General features: G+C 46.9%; 1 protein-coding gene across 1 annotated transcript in view; it reads left to right on the forward strand.

Moving 5' to 3' along the window:
- The first annotated feature begins 798 nt into the window (after window positions 1-798).
- Window positions 799-22986, forward strand: part of LOC142765968 (uncharacterized) — a 150328-nt gene continuing 128140 nt past the window's right edge. Inside the window, exon 1 of the mRNA XM_075867776.1 lies at window positions 799-827. The gene's annotated coding sequence lies outside the window, so the exon portion shown is untranslated. The remainder of the gene's footprint in view (window positions 828-22986) is intronic.

The following is a 22986-nucleotide window of genomic DNA, read 5'->3' on the forward strand; positions in this document are numbered from 1 at the left end:
AATTTCCGGAGCCCTACACTATGGCGTCTCTCATATTCATATGGTCGTTTTGGGACGTTATACCCCACATATCAATCAATCAGCAGAAAACCGTTCATCGAGCACAATAGTCATGCAAGACAAGCTGCAGAAGCATGCGACTGCGTATTGAAGCCGAGTAGGGGAGGATTCACAACAGATATCTCTCGTGTATCGACTAATTCAGAGCTTCTTTGCTCATGACGTCCCGGAGCAAACACCTGGCGTTACGAATCCAGCTGTAAATACTGAAAATGCCAGGCAAAAATAATGTGGACTCGTTTGGTAATTTTAGAGGCTGTTATGGGGTCCTTTGAAAGAAAACGTCTACTTAGAGAGAGAACTAAGGAGCCCACTTACCAGGCATATCAAATCGCTTGCATGATAGCCGCCAAAATAAATGTTAACTTGTAAGGATATGAAAATACAGCACCGAACTTTTGTAAAGAAGTAAAACACTAGTTTGTTCAGGCACGGCTCACAATATTTTATAAATTTCGTCTCCATGCGCAGTACTATAAATTGCCTCTAAAAGACGCTGTGGCCCTTAGTATTGAATGTACCTCTTTTCTCTCCACTGAAACGGTTTACTGCTTCATTACATCTGTTGTGGAAACGGAGCGATCTATACCACAAGTGGTGCGGTTTCTACAGAACCAGTAACAGTAGAAGTAAACTTAAAGCTTTGAGAATAACTTTGCAGAATCGAACAGTTAGTCGTCACTGTGCAATTGCGTATATATTTTGTTGATGATTTTCTTGCTATATTTTTTCAGGAGGCTACCGGCGCCTTTTCTGGTCCCCAACAGGCATGTATACCTAGGGCACTTTTCTTGGAGTGTCATTTTACGAACAATATCAATGTTTCACTCTTAAACGCACCATCCCGGTCGTCTCAATACAACAAAAGATAAAAAACCTGTGCCGGTAATAGGGAAGAATTGACGGCGGCATTGTGCCATGAGGATCGAAGGCAGGCGAAGCATTTGAAAGGAACTCTGGTGTATATTTATTGAGTCCTTAAATATGAATCGAGGTATATGTGCAAAAAGGTTGTATTCACAAATATGTATAAGGAATCGTCGTGCATATTGTATATAACCAGTCATTTACACTGGTGCAACGATTTCATGAGCGTCATGGGTATTATCATCACCAGAATTGCCGAGCTTAAATGTAGCATTTGTCTTAGCGAGGATGGTAGCCTTGGGTAGTGCTACGTAAGCAAACTTCAGTGGATTTCACCTAGTTACTATATGATAACACAAATAGACACCTGCATCACTGGAAAACATACGAGTTTTCACATACTTACGTGGGAAGCACTTCAACTATAATTGAGGTTTGACCAACATTACCCTCTCATAGCGCCTTGTTCGCTAAAGTTCCGTAACCTCACGGGCTTCTGTGGCAGAATTATTTATTGCCATACAGAATGCTTGGGTTCCACAACTACTGAGACCTTAGTGTGCAAGGTTCCCAAGCCACCTTAGCGATATTTTGAATTAGGCCCTTTTCTCGAGTAATTTTTCAAGGAACTCAGATGGCTGCAACACTACAAAAAATGGTAGATTGGTCGGCAAAACGTCTGAATATACTTTTTCGAACCTAATATAAGCTGTATATTGGTGTTTCCTGCTAACTAGGAATTCCCAAGACACACGAAAAGCACCACGGGAAACATCCACTGATGCCCTTATAGGCGCATCTTAAATCTCGTGCTCGCCAACATTCCGCTTACGGACAATACGTTTCTTTTGACCGGTTTATGACAATAATAAGCAGTCACAGCGGTTATCAGTGATGTGGCCGATAGCATAACATGTTAATCGCAAAGCCACCACTATCGTTACAGCTCTGTCGATGCAGTACAATCGAGCAAACGCTATGATCGCTGAGACGCGGAATGTTAGGGAGCACTAGAACTATCGTGCGTACTGGTGTGTAGGCAGGTTTGTGACATGGTATTCTTTCGTATTTTAGTTGTACGTTAAAGAACCCCAGCTGTTGTAATTTCTGGAGCCCTCCACTACGGCTTCTCTCATTATCGTATGGTGGTTTTGGGACGTTAAACCACACATATCAATCAGTCAACCAATCAATCATTTATTCAATCAATAAATCATTCTTTTGTATTTCGCGGGCATTGAAGTCTCCAGAAAGAACTTGAAAATCAAGAGTTATAAGGTTCGCAGCAGATAATTTGACGTTTTTCAAAAGGAGAACAACTTTCTCACTGAAATTGCTGGCCTATTTTTGTTGCTTAAAAAGTTTGTTCTAAAAGTAACCTTGTTAAGCGACTAATCAGAACACAACAAAAATAGTCTGACTCATTCTAGGCAACAATCAGCTACGTTTATTTATTTGTGTCGTCTTTGCGTGCGTCACCATAGTGTAAAATTCTGGTTCAAGGTAGCTGAGGCATCTTGTTTGTTATTACATTTGTTGGGTCACGGCTCCCTACGTTGGTTTTATTCAGTTCTCTAGCATCTAATGCAGTTATGTCTATTCGCGCTGCTCTTTTTTCAGAAGCGTACTACTAGTCATGCAGGCGATGCATAGACTTCAAGTTATGCATGTCGTAAGAGGCACGTAAGAGGCAGAAATCCCTAATGAGGTTGATATAGTATTAAGCCTCCTTTCGGCAATTTTCACTGAAACAGCCTTGGTACTTTGATTTTCTAGAGAATTGTAGTTGATTACAATGCCACACGCCTCTAAAACAATTGTCTACAAAATAGAAGTTTCTTCAGTAGACAGGAAGTATCATGAACTGCATTGCAACATCGAGCTTTAACCAAATCCAGGTTAGGATCCCGTAGTCGTAGCAAGTAAACTTGTGCGAAGAAGACATGACAGGCACAACTATTTTAAATTACCTGGTTTCTTGGATCTTTTGGATTTTATTGGGAAAGCCTTTGCATCCTTTGCTTTTCTATGGAACAATTTTAAATAGCTTCATTTAAAGCAGGTACAGAGATGAGTATGTGGTCCAAGTTTTTAAAAGTATAAGCTGTTCAGCAGGATTCACCCTATATATTTATTGCAGAAAGGTCGACAGGTGGGCTGGATGGTACAAATTTATAATGAAATAATTAGAAGCGCGAACCAACGGGACCCAAGAGAAGAAACAAAGAAGCGCAGACTGAAACTCAGTTTATTCAGAGAAGAAATTATATTCCAGAATGATGAGAAAGAGAAAAAAAAATTGCCCGCAGCTTCCCTCGGGGGAACACTGAGGAGGATGCGGAGCATATAATTGGCTAACGGGCTGTTAAAGTGCGACTTACTTGGGTCGATGGCTAAATTGGTTAACGTGGTTGTGAAATGGGGTGTTAAATTGCGACTTACTTGGGTCGATGGCTAAATTGGTTAACGTGGTTGTAGGAGGGGGTGTTAAATGAGTGAACACGTACACACGTATGCGAAAGGGCGGCGCTGGTCGAAGGGACGTCGATCATTGTGTTTGTGGATTCGTTGGCATTCATTTCACCGCGACCTTGGACGTCGATGCGCCGTACAAACCAACCGACGAGCGGCAACTGAGCGAGCGAGCGCCAACCTTGAGTATATATGCAGTGCGACGGCGCATGCACTGTCAGCTGTTGAATGTTCTCAAAGCGCGACGGCGCATGCGCGTCCACTGGAGAATCAGGAGAATTGTAGAATGTTCTCGAAGGGGAGAAGCGCGCGCGGCACAGATGGTGGGTGACGGTGCATGCGCGCGTCAGCTGTCGAATGTTCGAGAAGGGGGAGAAGCGCAACGGCGCATGCGCGCGCGTCAGCTGCCGATGTTCTCGAAGCGTGACGGCGCATGCGCGCGCGTCAGCTGCCGATGTTCTCGAAGCGTGACGGCGCATGCGCGCTACATTATACACCTAGCGAATGTTCGTGAAGAGGAGAAGCGCACGCGGTGTGTAGAGGAGGAAGGGTGCACAGATGGTGGAGGAGTGAAGCGCGCGCGGTGTGTAGAGAAGGAAAGGATGCACAGATGGTGGAAGGAGGAGGAGGAAGCTTGCGGACGGCGTCGCACTACAAGCCTCGAGTATCAGATGCTCCGCATCTAAAAAACTAGAGAGAAGGTTCCACCATGATCAAGTGTCGTCCAGAAACGAGATTTCACAATCTAACACTAAAAGAGACGGTGAACAAACACAACTATCAATATTCTTTTTAATAAAAAAAGGCTTCCGCAATCTGTCTAGTTTTCGTGTCATGATGTTTGTATAAAAAGCACTCTAAACATGAGCGTTCCTAGTGAAAACATATCGTGGGCGCATCGCATCGGTCGGTTTTCTGAAGAAAAATCACGTCTTCTAATTGTTAATTTTAGTGCCCATAAAACTAAAGAAGAAATCTTATCCAAGCTTACACGGCTAAAATAAAGCAAAATCTCGGTTAGTGAAAATTTCTCTGCCGCTACACGCAACGCCAGAAAAACCCTAGCAGAATACGGAAAAATCTGAATCGGCCATACAAGTTAAGATACAAAAAGCCATTAGTTGATGGAAAGAGCTATAGCTACGATGCTAATGAGCAAAAGGTTTATGAAATGATTCCATCGAGCACCATGAATAATACCACAGCGTCTGCTCGAGTCTTAAGGCCCCGGCGCAATTTTTTAACAGCACTCACATAGGATAAAGTGAAAGAGAGGGACGCTGAACCAATAACATCCAGCGTACCGTTTTTTTTTACTAACTTATGTAGTGTCTTACATAAAAAAGATCTTCTATGCGGCCTAATAATTGACTGTGATGCAGAATAATTGCACTAACCAAGACTTGGTTGACGAGTCAAGTTACAAACTCTGAGTTATTCCAGTGCAATAAAAAGTATAATGTTTACCGTGCCGATCGTCCTAAGGAACTAGGTGGTGGTGTATTAATTGCTGTCAATGAATGCTAAGACTGTTTTCCTGTGGTTAGAGCATGCGACATGGAATGTGTATGGTGCTATGTTACTGTGAATTATAAACAGGTTCTGATTGGTTATTGTTACCGAGCACCATGATCTGCCTCCACTTTTTGTGACAGCATGCACGATTGTTTGTGTCAAATAGGTACTCGTTTCTCCAGTGCACCTATTATACTATTGGGAGACTTTTATTTACGGAATATTTTGTGGTCAGGCACTTGTCCTTCAATAAATCCAACTTCCACAAAATCAAAACGTTTATTCGACATATGCGAAGACTTTAGCATAGTTCAAGTTGTTACTTCGCCTACATGTGTAACGAACACCACATCATCCCTTTTAGATCTCATTCTAACGTCATCAACAGATATGATATCCCCGGTTTCACACTCGCCGGGTCTGAGTGATCATGACGTATTGCATTTTACCATTATCCTTCCAATTTTCCGGTCTCATTACAGTCTGAAAACCATTCGAGACTACAAAAAGCCAATTTTACTGCTATCAACCATGAACTTGGTGCCTTCCTCGATAATTTCCTTTCTAATACCGCTAAACGCTCATTGGATGCTAAGTGAATATGTTTAAAGAAAAAATTCATGATCTTGTTAACTGGTTCATTCCAACGAGGCGTGATCTCTCGAACAACAATCTGCCACGGTATACTAAATCCTTAAAACGACTGTCTAACCAAAAAAAAACGTCTCTTTCACACAGCTAAGTGGGTACAAAGCAAGGCTGCATGTACGGCTCGCAAAGAAGCTCCCTCGACCTAAACATTTGCTGTAATAAATACAAAATTTTCATTTTTTAACACCACCCTTCTGACCATGCTTATCGAAAACCCGAAAACTTTTTGGAATGGAATAAAACCTACCAAATCGAAAATCATATCACTTAGTTCATCTGTCGGTCATCCCATTCCCCAGTACCACTGCGCTACTACTCTAAACAATGCGTTTGTAAAGGCTTTCTAACCTGCAAGACATGATGTACTACTACCATGGCTACCGCACTGCAACTTCTTACCCATGCATCCGATAATTTTTCACTCCACAGGCATAGCAAAAATAATAGACAGCCTCAAGCTTACGTCTTCATATGGAATCGATGAAGTCACGGCGAAACTTCTGAAAAATACCAGAGAATACTCCTCAGTTATATTAGAGAGCATTTTTTCACAATCGTATAAGTCTTCATCTTTACCTTCCGACTGGAAAACAGGGAAAATTATTCCGATTCTGAAATGTGGTGATACTCATGACTCATCTAATCACAGGCCCATATCGTTAACTTCGATACCATGCAAAATAATGGAACACATATTATTATCTAATCTTGTTACGTTTCTGGAAGAAAACAACTTTTTGTCTAGATGTCAACACGGCTTTCGCAAACTCCTTTCCTTTGAGACTCAACTGGCAACTTTTACTAATGACTTGCATGTGTATCTTGATAACAGCTTTTTTACAGACTGTATTTTTTTGAACTTCACCAAAGCATTTGACAGGGTTAAACGTGTATTGCTTCTACACAAACTACGTGCACTAAACATTGACCCGGGAGTACTTGGATGGAAAGAAAGTTTTCTTTTTTCCCGTTCTCAATTTGTGGTTGCGAATGACTTCTCATCTGATTCGGCTCCACTCGAATCAGGTGTTCCTCAAGAGTCCGTCCTCGGTCCTCTTTTATTTTTATTATACGTTAATGATATGACCGACAACATTTTCTCAAAAGATTGCTTAATCGCGGATGACTGCAATGTATATCGCGAAATTACAAATGCCTCTGACGTAGCAACCCTTCAATTCAACTTGAATAACATAAGTGGTGCCTCACATGGTGCATGGAACTCAACATTAACAAACGTAAATCGATGCGCATTTCTCGTTCTAACGCGATCTGCCCGGCCTATGCACTGAATAACGGCCCCCTTCAATCTCTTAGCACCTACCGTTATCTTGACAATCATATTACCAACGACCTCTTTTGGAAGCACCACATACAATGCACAACACCAAAAGCTAACCGCTCATTAGGATATTTGAAAAGAAACTTTTTATTTGCACCTGTAAAATTAAAACGACTGCTATAAATAAGCTACGTCCGCCCCAAACTGGAATACGCCTCGTCCATCTGGGATTCACGTCAAGTCACATTAATTAACGAAATAGAATTGGCACAAAGTCGCACTGTTCGTTTCATCCTAAATAATTATCATCGCTCTGCTAGTGTTTCATTAATGAGAAGTACACTCCATATTCCATTACTCACTATTCGTAAAAAAAAACAGGTGGATCTTATTATTTCGTAAGATCCATCACCACAATCCTGTACTTCGCTTACTTTAGGTTCACCCGGCATTGTATCATTCTACTCGCCATGATCACATGTACAAGGTCAGCGTACCTCATCACAAAACCTTAGCATGTTCACAGTCATTCCTTCCTAAGACGTCAATAGACTTGAGTAACCTACCTGCATCATTCGTAAGCTTCACCGACTCACTCCATTTAGGAATGCACTAATAAACTCAAAATCGTGAACTGTACTAATCGCGTAAGTGTTATAAACTGTTTATTGTAATCTTTGTGGTTCTAGCTCAGTGGTTTCTTTAACAAAGTGTACTCCTTGCGTGCAAAACTTCATCATTATATTTATCTTCATGTTAAGTGTGTTTACATAATCCTGTAGTTATTTTGTTGTTCATTTGTATTTCCGCCCCGCCCCTCTATAATGTACAAAATGTACCCTGAGGGTTTTACAAATAAATATATAGATAGGACGAATGTGCGCGAAAATGTAGGTATGCAGCCAAACTTTTTGCAATGGGCGGACAAATGTGAACCCGGGGCTGAATTCAGCGAATTGTAGTGTTCTCGCAGGCAAACATTCAAGCAGCGCCCAATGCCCAATGCCCAGTGTATAACCTGCCCAGTGTATAACCTGCCGCAAGACATTGGAATAAAATGAACGTTATTATATCGACAATTCGTGAAAAAATTCATATGTTTGACACCACAGCCTTTCTTCACAAGACCTGCGTTCATTCTCCTTTGTAAGTCAATTCTAAAACACATTTGCTGCAGTTTTCCACTTGCGGAAAACACAACGTCTTCTTAGCATCCAAAAAACTGTCTAAAAGCAGTGGTTTTAGTATCGACGTTGTCGATCTGTTTTACTCGGTTCCTCACGCCGAACTCATGAAGTGTGTAAAAAAATGCATCACGCAGGAAAATGACGAAATTCCATTCATAAACAAATGTAAGATGTCGGTTGAGAGCTTCATGGAGATACTCTTTTTTACGTGAATTGTACTCTTGTATTATGGGGCGATAAGTATTACATGCAAAAGCCTGGCATTTGTATCGGCTTTCGTGTAGCACCGGTCCTGCGGAACATATTCTTAAGTTATTTTGGTAGGGCTTTGCAAATGGCACTAAGCAGCCTCGTAAATAATGACAAAGCAGAATGAAGGCAAGTCTTGTGAAGAAAGGTTGTGGTGTCAAGCTTATCAATTCTTTCACCAAATTGATGATCTAATGTCCTTCATTGTATTCCACTCTCTTGCGGCAGGTTATACATTGAGCAGACAAGGCGTTGCTTGAATGTTCGCCTGCGAGAACACTACAATGGACTGAATTCAGCCCCGGGTTTACATTTGTCCGCCCATTGCAAAAAGTGGCTGCGTACCTGAAATTTCGCGCACATTAGCCTTATACAGCCATCATGACACGAAAACTAGAGAGATTGCGGAAGCCTTTTTATTAACAAGATCATTGATAGTCGTGTTAGTTAACCATCTGTATCACTGTTAGAATGTGAAATCTTGTTTCTAGACGACACCTGATCATGGTGGACCTTCTCTCCAGTTATTTCTTTTCTTATCTTTCTTGTATATAATTTTTTCTCTTAATAAACTTGGTTTCAGTCTAAGCTTGTTTGTCGCTTCTCTTGTGTCCTGCTGGTTTGCGCTTCCAATTATTTCATTATGACTATATATTTATAATGTATTCGACTCTTCAAAATGATCTTTTTTTACCGCCTAATAAAACAAGCCCTCGGATCAAGCACTGCAAAATGCTACGATCAACTTCTTAAAAAAACTTCATTGGTAGTGGAATTTTCGTCTAATAAAGTGACTAATAAGAAGTTTTAAAGTTGAGTTATAAAGCTATACAATGAGAAGCTATAGTATATAAAACAGCACATGTTTAGTTGAATTATAGTTCACTGTGTAATTTTTTCTACTGCATGATACCACCTATAGCCTACTATTTGTTATTTCTTTATTAGTCTAAGTAAGATCAGTTCTTCTCTTTAAGTTTAACTGGTAGATATCTCTAATACATTCAGTGTCGTAGGAGATAGAACTTGCCTATTGAATTCTACTTTTCTACAAAACTCTAACTACAAAAAATGCTTCTTGATCAAGACTTTTTGGGAACTAAACATCAATTCTTGAAGCGGTTTGTTGAAGTATTTTTGAATTGTTTTTTGGCTGTTTTTAATTCTTTGGAATATTCCCAGTGCCTTACCAAAACCTGCTGGAGGTGATTCATTTCTGGCAAGTGTTTTTATACCAAGTCAAACAATGCAATTTGTGTCTCAGTTTAACTCTGAAGGGTAAAGTGAAACAATAAAGTTTTCACATTTTTACTTACCCATAGTTTGGACTACACTCATTCGAGCTATAATCACTAGTACAAGAAAATATTTCATTTCAGCAAGTGCAAAGGTAGCTTTAAAAAGTGATAACTCTCAGTACGAAAAGCTTAAGCTTATTTATTAAAAATTATTTTAGGCTGCAGCCCTATACAGAATTGAAGCCACTATGAAAAGCTGGCTAAGTATTTTTCCTCTCGATAGCTTTAAGAATCCTGCCTGAATTCCCACCGAAGCATCGTTACATGACAATGTGTTTCTCAAAGATAAACCATATGCGCTAGGCATTCTGAGTAATCATGTAAAATTGGCCACGTGTACCTATATATATTAAACAGTAAAGGTCCGAATTCTCGAACCTTAAACTTTTGAAATATTTCCTGCTATATTATTATATACCCTATTTAATTTTGTTTGAAAAAATTGTAAGCAATCCTACCCCAACGATCAAATCAAGTGCTCAAACAAGAGCATTGCAATGAAAAACAGCATTGATGCCTCCGTCATTGAAGTCGATATGACAAGAAACAGAAACTTGTCCTTCCCGAAGTAGTTGACTTTTTTCCGCACATTGACATGAGAAACATTGCGCAATCTCTCTCATGTTTGAAAACATGAATGCACCCACAGTGATGCTCAGAGATACATATCTCCATCACAATTAGCTACGCCCATGATGTGTGGCTGAACGAATCTTTGTGGTCATACGTGCTTGAGGTAGCTGTTGTAGATAACGGTGAAAAAAATCACAAATAGTTGCGTGACAGCCAGGAGAGCCGTCACTGAAAGAAAGTCGAACTTCAGCCGAGGTCGCCTGCTCGTGACATGGTAGAGTATTGCACGTCATAGTCCGAGTACAGAGAAACACAATGCGCGTCGTGTCTACGCTGTTAGGCGGCCCTATCATTGCATGAGATGAGCGTAATTGGAGAATGCAGGGTAAGAGCGAACCACGTGCTACAAGATGAATAAGCGTGTTTTGCGTAAGTGTAGTAGTTGCATGCATACCGTGAGCTTGCGGCGATCGTCGACTACAGTGCGCTTAAATGGTGACACTTGGTGTGACGTGAGGTCAGCCCTCACGTCTGGCCGAACACGCCATTATTGTGCACCCAAGTGCACTTCAGGATGGCATCACGTAAACTAAATAACTTTCATTAGGATATTTTTCACGTGTCAAGCAGCACCTAAAATTGACTTTCCAAATATATAATTACAAATATATAGGCAATTGGACTGCGCTATAACTTGTCTAGAACCCTACTGCTCTATAAGTCGTCGGACGAATATATGTATATGTTTACTGCTTTATTATTGAATTACATAGCTAGCACTACAACTACGATCGACCTTGCACCGTCATTACCCCTGCATGTAGTCATTATTTCAACGCATCTTCAAGGTCTAGCAGGGCTTTCTGTTTCAGCATCTGACAGCCTTGCAGAATCATGAAGATGAAGTTTTGGTGAAACTATGTATTTTATTATTATCAATTGCCGAGTGAACGTTACTGCTATCAGCTTTTCTTTTGTGCTCTTTTCGCATATTGCCGCGTTCTATTTGCCAAGTTTTGTTATCGTCCCAAAACACTACACAATTCTCAGCGCAAACTGCGCCTGCAGTTTTCGAGAAGCTTCGGGACTGTAAGAGATCATTTCGATAAGATCACGCCTACTCTGCGAACTGTACAGATTATTCTGGAACCTACGCCACCGACAGCAGTAACGCTAGAACATTTGATGGCAAGAGTATAAATGCTGACGCACTTCGGCGCTTGTGAGTAGTTGATCGACGGCCAACGCTCCGGTCACTGCTATCTGTGCCGTGGCAATCGCTTCTCGGCTTTTGGATTTCACGGTCAGACCAGGTTCTGCCGGCTTCGCCACCTCGTGCGAGCGACTGCCACCTCTGGGTCTCGGGTCTTCCAGCCCGGAGCCTCCACCCTTATGCCAGGAGGAGCACGGTTGCCGGTCCACGCTACCTCCCCGGAGCCCGCCTGCAGCCCATCCGATTCCACCTGATCCCGATCGGCGTCTCCCCAGACTTAGCCGCAGATTTACCAGAGTGCAGCTCGACTGCGCGCTACTAGTTTTCTACAAGTCCCGCCCCCTTCTGCTGGCGACAGCCCCTCCAGAATGGCGGCCACCACCGACCTACCAGTGCGGGAGAACTGCTTCCTCTTCACAGCGCCGGACGGCGACGTATCCCTTGATGATCCTATAGACGCTATTGAATTAGAAGCTGGTGATGATAGTGTTCTTGTTATGCAGCATATGGGCGGGGTCAAGGTTCTCGTCTGTACACGTAACGCCAGCCAGGCAACAAAGTTAATGGTGGCGGAAGGTGTCAAGGGTAATGGAGTAAGCGTACCGGTTGAGGCCGTCGGGCCGCCGGTCACGTACGTCAACGTCTACCGATACCCCGCCTACCTGTCTGACGAGATACTTGGCAACGCCCTAGCACAGTACGGTAAGGTGCGGGGCATATCGTTTGCTACTGTGGCCACCCGCCAAAATAAGTTCAACGGCGTCAGAGTCGTAAAAATCGAAATGAGTAAGCCGGTGCCCAACTTTGCGACCATTGCGGGGCACCGGGTCATGTTCGAATATAGAGGCATGAGGTGGGTGTGCGCACGATGCAGTGAGGTGGGCCACATGGCGACCGCATGCTCCGCACCATACTGCAAACGATGCGGAACTTTCGGTCATGAAACTGAGGGCTGTTCAGCCGAGTGTAAGCGTTGTGGGGGTCACCAAGGAACGAAAGAATGTTTTAGGAGGCGCTCTTATGCGTCAGCCGCTCTTGGGTTCCCCTCGGTATCGGACCTCGCGTCGAACTCGGTCCAGCCGAGTGACTCCCCATCGCGGAAGCCAGGCGAGCCCCCCTCTCGCTTACAAGTGCTCGTACCCAGGACCACGGCCCGCGCCCCCCCAAGGCCTTCCTCCCCCAAGGCCGCGAAACGGATGCCAGCTTGCTCACAGGAAGCACTGCGGTGGATTCATCCGCCAACGAGGAAAACAAGCCCGAGAAGACTGACGATGCCGCCACCATGTCATCGGAAACGGAATCGAGCTACCTCGAAACCGTCTCGGCCAAATCGTCCCCGTCTATGCCATTCGTCCCCCCGTCAGTCCAAGATGAAGGCCACAACTTCCCGGTGCTTGCCGAAACTTTCAAGCGAAGTGAGCCCCCCCAAAGCGCCTCCCAAACACGCGTTAACGTGTTGGCCCGAGTGTGCGCCCAGGACTTGGACGACGCTACCAATGACCCCGCCAAGGACGAATTGCCCATCGTGAACCGCGGGTATTACGCGCTCCCTGACGACCAAGACCGTGCTCAAATAAACCAGCCCTTCTCCTTTGAGCCCCCCTCCGGTAAAGCGTCGCCCTACACAGACCGCCAACTTGACCCACTCGCGTCCCAGCGGGTGCCAGGCCGCGAGCAGAGAGCTCGTTCGCGCTCGCGCCGACGCCAGGGAGAGGAGAACAAGAAAGAAACGAGAGGGAGAGCCACAAGCAGAGAGGCGCGACAACGTCGAATTGGGTCAGAAGCGACGGCGAGCGACAGCGATTCCCCACCGAAGGCGAAGACGCAGAAGCTCGGCCAAAGCGCCGCAGGCAAAGGGGAACCGCCCCCTAAAGCCAGCGCGCCGATCTGATAACACCTTCGCTTCGTTACAGACGGCAGTGCCCGTGCGCGCTGGCGCCGCCGTTTACCCCTTCCTGTTTCACTTCCCCATGCGCAGCCTCCCCTTGCCCCACACCTCCCTTCCACACACTCACGTACCCCCTAATTTTCACTCCACCATAGTGCGACTGATGGCTGACCGAATCTGTTTCGCCACTTGGAATGTTCGCGGTTTCCGCGACACGACGAAACAAACCGCGGTCGTTTCCTTTGCGAAAGCCCACAGCATCGACTTGCTGTTCGTCCAAAAGACTGATTTCCGATCCCCCCTCGACGTCGCTCGCTTCCGCGGCCTCTGTCACGTCGAAGCCTTCTTCTCATTGACGAGGACCAGGTCATGCGGGGTTGGTGTTGTTTTCGTCACCGGGAGGTTTAGGCAAAAAGCCCATTGCGTGTTTGGCGCTGACGGCCGCACATTAATGCTTGACATCTTCATCGATGGGCAGAAAGGCTGGTTTGTGAACGTGTACGCGCCAGTAACTAGATAGAAGACGAACCTCTTTTTCAGGGAGCTTGGCGAGTACCTACTGGCCCCCCTCCCGCACGTAGTCCTTGGAGACTTTAACTGTGTGGTCGACACTGCGAGGGATGTCCGGGGACCAAGTTGCGGAGGCTCAGCCTACCGTGCAAAAGAACTGATCAAAGTTCTCGAACGCCTCCGACTTTCAGACGCATGGGTCCGCCTCCACGACGACGACTTCGGCCCCACCCGCGTGTCGAGGGTCACCGCCAGCCGGCTAGACCGCGCGTGCTTACCGGAGCTCCTACTTCCATCCCTAACAGCGTGCGAGGTGGCCCCATTGCCACCCCCTCAGGCCACTCTGTCTGATCACGCGCCACTGCTAACAACCCTCCGTGCAAAGCCTGGCCCCAAACCGGCCGACGCATCGTGGTGCCTGGATTCCGCACTACTAAAGGATTCGATGTCTGCACCACAGATCAAGACGCTCATAGAGGCCTCGATTAGAGCAACCCCCACGTAACCCCGACTACCTGGGACGACCTCAAGCAGGCCTGGAAGGTGCTCCTCCAAGACGAAGGCCGTAAAAGAAAAAAGCGCTTGACGTCCCAGATGAATGAGTTACTGCGCAGAATGCGTATCATTCAGAGTGCTGACACCCTCACCTCCTGTACACGAGATTACCTAGCCTCGCTCAAGGTGCAGTACGAACGGCTTCTTCGGGCAGCTACTGGCGAAAAGCGGGCGACTTGGGCCACCTCGAACGAGCGGCCAGAGGTAGTCTCGCGCGAAGTAAGGGGAAACGGCTCTGTGCGTATTGCAGAAGTAAAGCGCCCAGATGGTACCCTCGCGACAGACCCGGTTGAGATCGAGGCGACCTTCTTGCACCACGTCGAGACAGCCTTTCACGAGCCGGACACCACAATGATCGCCTCGGAGCCAGCGTCGCTGTCAGAGCTGTGTAAATTCCTTAAGCGTCTGGAAGAGGATGATTGCCCGACTATGTGCGGCGCAGCAACGTTACCGGAATTGAGGGCCGCTATCCAGTCAATGACACCAAACTCAGCTCCCGGTGCGGACGGCCTCACAGCGGGCTTCTACGCCACCTTTTTCGAGAGCCTATCTGAACCGCTCCTAGCCATAGTCAACACGGTCCTCGAGGGACACGCGAAACCTGCCTCCTTCGGCATGGGGCGCGTAGTCTTCATTCTTAAAGAAGGTGCACCGCCGAACGACCCTGCTTCTTGGCGCCCGATCACGTTGTTAAATGTAGACTACAAGATCGTGGCGTCAATCTTCAACAGCCGACTAAAGACCTTTCTGCCGGATATTAATTGCTCCACACCCGGCTTGCGCAGTCCCGGGCAGATCAATGTTCACCAACCTGACCAGGACAAGGGACGTGTTCCAGTACGCTTCAAAAAAAAGTCACTGGAGCATTTTTTTTTTACTTGAACAGGCCAAGGCTTTCGATAGGGTCAGGCACACCTACCTGTTCTAAACCCTGCGAGAGTTAGGCCTACCGGCAAGCTTTGTACAAGTGATAAGGCTCCTGTACTCAGACCTCAGGTGCCACGTAGTAGTAAATGGCTCCACGACGGACACCTTTCAGTACACGAGAGGGATCAGGCAGGGGTGCGCGCTTGGCCCAACCCTCTTTGTACTCGCGACAGAGCCGCTACTTACATCCCTGGCAAGCGACGCGCACATCCGGGGCCTTCCTCTCACAGGAACTGCGGACCTGAAAGTCCTCGCATAGGCTGACGATATCTCCCTTTTTGTGCGAGATCCAAGCAGTGTCGAGCGCTTTCACCAGGTATTCGCGTCATACGCCCTAGCATCAGGTGCACAGCTAAATGAGAGGAAGTGTAAAGCCCTCCTATTCGGCCATTTACCGGCGCACGTGATCGGCAACTTCGAGGTAGTCCTTGCTGTTAAGGTCCTCGGTATATACTTTTCCCGCGAGGGAGTTACGGCCTCAACGTGGTCCCGAGTCGTGGACAGGGCTGCACAAGTGTCAGAGAGCGCTAGCCTACAAGGCCTGGTGCTATACGAGAAAGCCGTAGCCGTCAAAACAAGCATTTGCGCCCTAGCCTCGCATGCGAGCCGAGTAGCGGTGATGCCCACGAGAACAGCAAGCCAGTTGACCAAACTCATCAACGCATACCTCTGGGACGGGAAGCCGCCACCATTGAAGCAAAACTTGCTACAACTGGCACTGTCAGAAGGGGGTCTCGGCCTACCACATGTGTTGACCACGAGCAGAGTCCTGGCCCTGAAAACCGCCCTCATGCTCGCGCGAGCGAGCACTTACCTAGGGCGCAACGTACTCCTCTACTGGAGTGGAGTGAAGCACGACTGGCTGGATGCAGGCCGCCACACCGGGCCCTTTCCTGAGGCGCCCGCGCCCTTCTATAAAACGGCGTCGGCTACCTGGCGCATGTTGAGGCAAGAAGTGCCCGTAGGCGATGTGGATGAGGACGCGCCAGCGCGCATCATTAAAGCCATAACGCGGAAGCAGCTGAGCGACACTGAGCAAAAACGAGCTGAGCGCGCGAGGCGCGAATTACTCTCGCTCCGTTGTGGCACCCCCCGTGATGCACAGGATTTCCTTCTGAAAAAGGCCTGGGCTGTCCTCCCCACCAGACAACGCCTGCACGAATTCGGAATAGTCCCGGATGCACGTTGCCCGAACTGTCACGCAGTTGAATCGCAGGATCACGCATTCTTCCAATGCGTGGCGGTGAAACCCGTGTGGCGGATGGTAGCCCACTCCTTTGGTATTCGCCCACCTCCCAACCACAAGCGCAACAAAGGTGCCTTCTGCCAACTCGTGCTGATCTTTACGATGCTAGCTATTCGGCAAAGGAGATCGCTAGCGGAGGCGCGTAGAAAGCCTGTGCGGAGCGCGTTCCCGGTAGTCTCGCGGATCCGGCGGATGCTATGGGCCCACCTATCCGGCGAACTCGAGGCCAGTGGCGAGGAAAACTTCCTTCGTCGCTGGCATACAAAATTCTTTTTTTCTGAGGAATGGCAAGCTAGCTGCCCCAATAACTACCTGGTGACCCCCCTCCCGCTGCCTAGCACATGCAAAAGAGGACTTGTATAAATATATAAATAAATATGTGTGTGTATGTACGTATATATATATATGTGTGTGTGTATGTTTGTGTATGTATATATATATGTTTATATATCTGTATGTGTATGTATATATATATATGTGTATGTATGCAGGTATATCTGTATCGCGTTTTTCATTTTATTACCCCATTGTCATGTTTCTTCGTAATCGATTCGGGCAAAGTGTGCTGGTCAACACTTGAGTTAATTTTCGTATAGCGCCTTCTTCATCGATTGGCGCCTTCAGTGAGTTTTTACGCGCAGATTGTTGCTGATGCCTTTTTTGTGGGAGACAAGAGACCCCCCTCGCTCCCTTGTACCCCCCTTCTGCGCCTCCAGCCTCAAGGTCTCTTTTATACTTCCGGGCATGTACTTACCGTGCTCGAAAGCAGCAATGTTTCAGCCGACAAAAAAGAAATAGAACCTAGAATTGTACAGCGCTAAGTCACTACTTGCATCAACCCCGTGGTGAGGAGACCTACCGCCGTGCATGATTAGGCCTGCTGGAGCACCACGCGCTGTACAGTAGAGGGGTACATTCCCCCACATATATTGTACCTCGGTAGTGGTGCTTTCCTGATTGTACATGTACCCTTTGTAGTCGTGAAGCTCGATGTTTTTTGTCATGTACTTTATCCTTGGTTGGAAGTCAATAAACTTCTGTTTGTTGCTATCTGTGCAAGACTGCTACTGTAATCGAACTTTCCGTTTACCGGGCACAGGTTCACCCAAATAAACAGTTAAATCCCAACATGAAGTCTCCTGTTTACGGCCACGTCATGACCCCATGACAATATGAATTAAAAATTTATGTCCTTGCCAGACGTGCGAAGAAAAAAGTTGGAGGATACTTGAGCTTTGCTTACAAGAGCCGATGGCAATAGCGTAATGTATTCTCGTGCATCTCGCCTAGCCATTTTGTCTAAGGTGCTTGCCTTAACCATTTCGCAACAAAACGAACAACTCTGCGAAAAGCGTTGGCCGTTTCAAAGGTATATTGAATATTTTAAAAGAACAGTCAAGTGCCCACTACGCCCTGACTATACCTTTTCTGAATGAGCGAAGGGCCTGCCACGTGCCTGCAGGGCTACGATCAAACCTACACAGTGGTTCAGTTCATTGATGGTTGTGCTGCTGCTGACGAATAAATATCTTTTAGCGCTTTCTAACCTGCCAGTATTTAAAATACCAAATCATAGCTCATTTCACATCGCTTGACGTTCGCTGCAATTCTGTGCTGCTGCCACGCAACATATAAAGCGTTAGGTAGACTCTAGTCATTGCACAATATTTATAGTAGTTTAGAGTGAAAGTTGTTACAAGATAAGGACACTAGGCATACACGGCGCCGTAGTTGTCGGCTGCTGCCACCACCGCCACCGATTTCCGTAACCAATATCACAAGAAGTAAAAAAAACTCAGTAATTAAAATAAAGTAGGGCACAGTGAGATGCGATGCCAGGTCCACTGCGTGCGCGCACAGTATTTTACCGCTGAAGCACGCCGGTGCTTTCAGACTAGTTCACTTGTCTACATTTCTGGCATTCCTTCTCTCTGTCTCACGCCGGTGTTTGGGATTCGTTCGTGTTGGTTAAATATATATATATATATATATATATATATATATATATATATATATATATATATATATATATATATATATACTTATACATATCTATATATATATATATATATATATATATATATATATATATATATATATATATATATATATATAGTCACGGGGTCATCACGTGGCCGAAGACAGGAGACTTGGCGTTGGATTTTAACTGTTTATTTGGGCGAACCTGTGCCCGGTAAAGTCCGATTACAGTAGCAGTCTTGAACTGATAGCGGCGAACGGAGCGTCGCCATCGATCAACAACTGATAAGCGGCGAAGCGTGTCAACATTTATACTCTTGCCGTCGAATGTTCTAGCGTTATCGCTGGCGGTGGTGTAGCTTCCAGATTATTTTGTACAGTTCGCAGAGTAGGCGTGATAATATCGAAATGGTCTACTACAGTCCGGAAGCTTGTCGAAAACTAGAGGTGCGGTTTGCGCTAAGAATTGTGTAGTGTTTTGGGACGATAGCAAAACTTGGCAAATAGAACGTCGCATTGCCCCCCCCCCCCCACCCTGAAAAAGGCATCGTCCCAATGCTTTAACTAAAGACGAAAGTACAACAATAACGTAAAAAAGTACAATGAGTAAATTACGATACATAATAATACAAAAAACACTGTTTCAGTTTGTTAACGTGCATGAAACGGCTTGAGGTGCGCGACATGGACGACTTCAGGTCGCAATCGGCGTCGTTGAGAGTTCGTGATGCCATCGGGGACAGCCTCTTAATCAAGTGGGCCGAGACGTCGAACCACCCTGTACGGTCCGAAGTACCGTCGCAGATGCTTTTCACTTAGTGCACGTCGGCGTATCGGCAGCCGCACCCAAACACGTTCACCGGGCTGGTATTCCACGAAGCGTCATCGAAGATTGTAACGGCGGCTGTCGGTCGTCTGTTCATTCTTGTTACGGAGACGCGCAAGTTGTCGGGCTTCTTCGGCGCGTTGAAGGTACTCGCTCACATCGAGGTATTCTTCGTCGGTGACGTTGGGTAACAGGCATCGAGCGTCGTTGCCGGGCTCCTTCCGTAGACCAATTTGTATGGAGATATCTGCGTCTCCTGCACCGCCGTGTTGTATGCGACGGTCACGTACGGAAGAATGGCATCTCACGTCTTGTATTCGACATCGACGCATATTGGCAGCATGTCGGCGATCGTCTTGTTAAGCCGCTCGGTAAGGTCGTTGGTCTGTGGGTGGTACGCTGTCGTCCGGCGGTGGTTTGTCTAGCTGAATGCCAAGATCGCTTGAGTTAAGTCGGCAGTAAATGCCGTTCCTCTGTCGGTGATAAGGACCTCCGGGGCGCCGTGACGTAGGACGATATTTTTGATGAAAAACTTAGCTACCTCGAATGCACTGCCTTTGGGAAGGGCTTTTGTCTCGGCGTAGCGGGCGAGGTAGTCGGTAGCTACCACGATCCACTTGTTTTCGAAAGCCGACGCCGGGAACGGCCCCAGTCGGTCCATACCAATTTGCTGGAAAGGTCGGCAAGTTTGTTCAATTGGCTGCAGAAGTCGCGCTGGCCTTGTCGATGGTTCGTTGCGTTGCTGACAGTCCCTGCATGTTCTCACATAACGAGTGACGTCGGTGGTAAGACGTGGCCAGTAGTACCTTTCTTGTATCCTCGTGATTGTGCGAGAAACACCTAGGTGCCCTGCCGTCGAGTTGTCGTGCAGGGCCTGCAGTAGTTCTGGTTGCAGAGCTGAAGGCACCACAAGGAGGTACTTAGTTCGAAGCGGTGAAAATTTTTTTTTTGTAGAAGACCGTTCGCAGGAAGAACGACGCAAGAGCGCGCTTGAATACCTTCGGGACTTCGGCGGTCGTGCATTTGAGTTATTCTATTAGATCCTTAAGTTCCGTGTCGGCCCGCTGTCGTTCAGCGAAGTCGTCGGTAGTTATCGTTCCCAAGAAGTGTTCGTCATCCAGGTCGTCGGGTGTGGTTGGTCGACAGGCGCACGAGAGAGACAGTCGGCGTGAGAGTGTTTCTTGCCGCACTTGTAAATGACAGCAATGTCATATTCTTTAAGTCGCAGGCTCCATTGTTCGAGGCGATCTGAAGGATCCTTCAAGGTGGCTAGCCAACACAAGGCGTGGTGGTCGCTTATAACTTTGAAGGGCTTACCATAGAGGTAGGGGCGAAATTTCGACAAAGCCCAGATAATGGCGAAGCACACCTTTTCTCTTGTGGAATAATTGGCTTCTGCTTTGCATAGCGATCGGCTGGCGTAACTAATAAACCCTTCAATTTCGTCAGCCCTCTGCACAATAACGGCGCCAAGACCTACGCTGCTTGCGTCAGTGTGTTCTGTCTCGGCGAATTCGTCGAAATGGGCAAGTAACGGAGGCGTCTGGAGGCGGTGTTTAGACTGCGGGAAAGCGTGTTGCTGCGGCGTTAACCACTTGAACTCAACGTAGGCCTTGGTAAGGTTAGTGAGAGGATCGGCGATGCGGGCGAACTTTATCACGAACCGCCTATAATAGGCGCACAGGCCCAGAAATCGGCGCACTGCCTTCTTGTCAGTGGGGGGCGGGAAGTCGGCGATGGCGGCTGTTTTACGTGGATTGGGACGACTCCAGACTTGCTAATAACGTGCCCCAGAAATAAGAGCTCATGTTACGCAAATCTGCACTTTTCTGGCTTCAGTGTGAGTACGGACGTCTTGATGTCTTGAAGTACAGCTTCAAGGCACCGAAGATGCTCGTTGAAACTCGAGGAAAACACGACGACGTCGTCCAAATACACATGGCAAGTCTCTTACTTCAATCCTGCCAGTACTGTAGCTATAACGCTTTGAAAAGTTGCAGGCGCTGAGCAAAGACCGAAGGGCATCACCTTGAACTCGAAGAGGCCATCCGGTGTTATAAACTCCGTCTTCACTCGGTCTCTTTCGTCAACTTCGATTTGCCAATAGCCAGTCTTGAGGTCCATTACGAAAAGTACTTGGCGTTATGGAGCCGATCAAGTGTGTTGTCTATTCATGGGAGAGGATACACCTCCTTTCTTGTGATTTTAATCAGGCGGCGATAATCGACGCATAAACGTAGAGTTCCATCCTTTTTCTTCACTAACACCATGGGGGATGCCCATGGACCCTTTGACGGCTGGTAAGGTCATCCCGCAGCATTTCATCAACTTGTCTCTTCATGGCCTCACGTTCTCGCCTCGAAACCCTGTACGGACTCTGACGGAGTTGTCTGGCATTTTATTCAGTTATGATGCGATGTTTCGTGATTGGGGTCTGCCGAATTTTCGATGACGACGAAAAGCAATCTTCGTATTGCAGGAGCAGGGCCTTGAGCTGTTCTTGCTTATGGTTCAGAAGTCTGGGATTGACATCGAAAACTAAGGGAGGGGTTTGGTTCCCCTGAGCAGGTTTCGCAGAATCGGCGAGGACGAAAACACTGGTGGCTTCGACAATTTCTTCGACTTATGCGACCGTTGTTTCTTTGTTCACATGTTTGTACTCATTGCCGAAATTCGTGGGCATAACCGTTGCTTTGCCTTCCCGCAGCTCTGCGATTCCTCTTTCGACGCAAATATTTCGGGTGACCAACAGATGCTGACTGCCTTCAACGACGCCTTCCAAGTCAGGTGGTTTAGGAGCGCCGACTGAAATAATGACGTTTGAGCGGGGCGTAATGGTGACTTGTTCTTCCAATACATTCAAGGAGGCATGGTTTCCTGACGTTGTGCGCAGCGGTAGTGCTTCTTCTTTTTGGGTTGATGACAGCACCTTGAAGGCATAAGAAGGCCATGCCAAGGATGACATCTCTCGACGAACGCTGTAGGACTACGGAGTTGGTAAAGTAAATACGGCCGTTAATGATGACTGTCGCTGTGCAGATTCCTGCAGGCGTTATAAGATGACATCCGGCTGTGGGGATTTCAGAGCTTTCCCAAGCTGTTCTAACTTTTTTTAACTTCACGGCGAACGACCCAGTGATGACGGAGTAGTGGGCTCTAGTATCGATGAGAGCGGACACACTGTGGCCGTCGATAAGAACGTCGAGGTCGCTAGTTCGCCGTATTGCATTACACTTAGGGCGTGTCGTCCGGTCCCGGCTGCATCGGCTTGTTCCGCTGCTTACATGAAGCGTCGTCAGGCCACCTTCGGTTAGTGAGGTTTCACCGTCGGGGTTTTGCCTGGTTGCCGTTGTGTTCGGAAAGCTCCGTCGCGGCGTCATCGTCGGAGGAGGATCTTCGGTAGTTCGTCGTACAGCAACCGCACTTCCATCGGTTGCTGCACTTAGTTTCCTAGATACGGGCTAAGAGACCGGCCCCGCGTTGAGCCAGAGTATTGCCGGTGGTGCGGTAACGTGCGGCGGCTGGGCGACGGGTACCGGGAAGGGCTTTGTGGTGTCCACTGAGTTCCTGTCAGGTAGTAGGCGATGTCACGTGGCTGTTGTCCTGACTGTGGACGTGGTGCTTGACGGCGAATCCACGCAGTCCCATCTGTCGGTAATGGCAACGGCAGTATGTTTGTCCGGCCTC

The sequence above is a fragment of the Rhipicephalus microplus genome, chromosome 6 (assembly GCF_043290135.1).
Source record: "Rhipicephalus microplus isolate Deutch F79 chromosome 6, USDA_Rmic, whole genome shotgun sequence".
NCBI classification, from domain to species: domain Eukaryota; kingdom Metazoa; phylum Arthropoda; class Arachnida; order Ixodida; family Ixodidae; genus Rhipicephalus; species Rhipicephalus microplus.